We start from the raw sequence: 2,539 nt of genomic DNA, 5'->3' as shown, positions 1-2,539 counted from the left end.
AGCCTAATCCAAACAGGATGATATTACTAACACCTACATTCTTTGTCCACAACACAGTAGCCCTAAACTAATGTTAAAATGTGTTTTTCTTTTCTCCATTCCCTTGAAGAGTATCTTAAATAACTGCACCTCCTTCTACGTAGATTATTTTCCAAAGGGAAAGATTTTTAAAATTCTATTTTCCTAGAAGGGAACTGCTCCTCATAAGATATCCACATATGCAGCTACAAAATATTCTTAGCTCTTCATAAATTAACAGTAGTGATGTAATTAGCAATATCATTTATAACAAATTACTACCTATTAAAAGTCTATTTGAGCCCGACTGGTTGTGGAGGGCGCGGGAGTCGTGCCCGACGGCGTGGAGCCGGCCTGTCTCTGGGTTCCCAGGACAGCTGGCCTTCAGGTCCAGGAGTCTTCGCGAGTGAATACCCACGGCTTCAGCCCTCCCAGTGTGGCCGCGAGGCGAGTTGCTCTCCTGTGATTCATCACCTTCTAAAGATGCATCTGGACTTATCTCTACATTTGCACACTGAAGAATGCAACATCTTGATTAACTTGCTAAAGGAATGTCACAAAAATTACAACATTCTGAAATTTTTTGGTCATTGCAGTGATCTTGATTGGGAGATGAGAAAATGCTTAAAGAATGAATGAGTGTGTGGCAAAGGGAACCAAGAGCAGGGAACATGGCTATGAGATGCGAAAGAAACTTTTTAATCCTCCAAAGGAATCTGAAAAGTAAATTATGTTTCCACAAGATTCCTTGGTTGAGAGAAGACCTAAAGACTTGGTTGATAGTGGAAAGAATCCTGTTAGGTTTCCATGGCCCTTTGACTAGAAAATCTGACCCATTTTTGAACCATGGAATAATAAGGGGATCCTGGAATCTGAATACTTGTTAGGAGGAGCCTTTAGTAGTAATAGTATCTCTCTCTCCTACTAACATGACTTCTAACATGTTCCTTCCCTTTGCTTTTAGCCAGTTCACCTCTAAGTAACTTATCTCCCTTAATAAAATAATGTATTTTAATCATAAAAAAAAATCTATTTGAATGTAGCATGGGTTTATGGCTTAGACTATCATTAAATATCAGCTGTGTTTATCCCATGTGAATTGAGTATGACTTCATTGTTAATAAAAAATAAGGATAGTACAAATGAATGCAGAACCTAGTGAGTTTATTTGTTGTAGATTGTGATTTCATATAATCAAACTTTTAAAGACTAAGGCATTGCACTCAATTATGTGATTAATTTAAAAAGCATAATATCTATCTGAAGATTGATTGAACTAAAATTAGCGGTGTCAATTGGGTTTTAATAAGTGCATACTCTGTCACCCAGATCATCCATGAGACAGGTGCTTTTAAATATATTCTGTTGTTTGTAACAAAGTGCTTAGTGCTTTCCCCTTTCTTCTCTGTTCTGATTGTGTATTCAATCTAAGATGATACATAGTGAGAGAATAGAGTTATTATGAATTTACTTGCCTTACTTGTCAAATGATTTGAAGCTGGCTTGAGGACAACAGCATTTAAAACTCCACTTGAATGGTAAACAATTGAAGGAATTTTCCAAGGAGGATGGCAAGGAAAGAATAGACTTGTCAAAAAGGGTCCCAACATGGAAAAAGCAACCTGAGAAAATTTTTCCCTATCTTCTCATATCTTTTTTTTCCCTCTTTCTTCTTTTTCACTTTAGTACCTATTCCAAAATGCCATTCTTGCTCTATTTCTGTAGTCTTTAGAAAAAAAATTTAACTGGACTACTTAACAAGTCATTTATCTTTTCAGTGCCTCAGTTTTCTCATGTGAGAAATAAGGTGGCAGGATCAGAATAGGGGGCTTATAACTTTAGGATGCATAAGAATCAACCTGGGGAGCTTGTAACAAATGCAGATTCCTAATGTCTACTTCAAAAATTCTCATTTAGTAGGAATGATGTAAACCTATGAATCTGTATTTTTAACAAGCCCCTAAAGATGTTTGAAGCAGGTGGTCTGCAGACCCTATTGTGAAACATTGAAAATATGGTTCAAATTCTCTCCAAGACTCATTCCACCTCTAGAACATCCCCAAATTGCTGTTTCCTTTAGACTCCTTTAGACTTCCAAAAAAAGAATGAAAACTGATTTTCTGACTGACAAAGGTGAAGTAGGAAAATTTTTTATATTATTAAAGCATTCTAATTTGTCCAGTTAGTCTTTTAACATCTGTGTGAAAGCCATCCTATAAATCAACAGATTATTCCAAGAGAAATATATATTTGCCCTGTGGTTATATTGTAGCTCATGGGATTGTTCATGAAATGTTATAAGACTATATAAGGATGGTATTATATTAAAGCAAGCAGTCCTTTTGAAAAGTGCATTGATCTCTTAAAGCTTCAAGATGATAATAGAAAGAAAATTAATATGCAGTTTGTCTTTTTTCATTTTGTATTGCAGTCTGTGATGGAATATTCAGAGGAATCAAAATTATGAAGTTGTCGATCATAGGTATATTCTAGAGATTATCTATTATGTACACACATTACA

The 2,539-nt window shown here is 35.5% G+C and overlaps 1 pseudogene; it reads left to right on the top strand.

The window, feature by feature from the left end:
- Positions 1-501: 501 nt before the first annotated feature.
- Positions 502-745, top strand: LOC119541381 (annotated as a pseudogene).
- The last annotated feature ends 1,794 nt before the right edge of the window (positions 746-2,539 follow it).

The sequence above is a fragment of the Choloepus didactylus genome, chromosome 8 (genome assembly GCF_015220235.1).
Source record: "Choloepus didactylus isolate mChoDid1 chromosome 8, mChoDid1.pri, whole genome shotgun sequence".
NCBI classification, from domain to species: Eukaryota; Metazoa; Chordata; class Mammalia; order Pilosa; family Megalonychidae; genus Choloepus; species Choloepus didactylus.
This window is presented reverse-complemented; position numbering and strand designations above follow the sequence as displayed.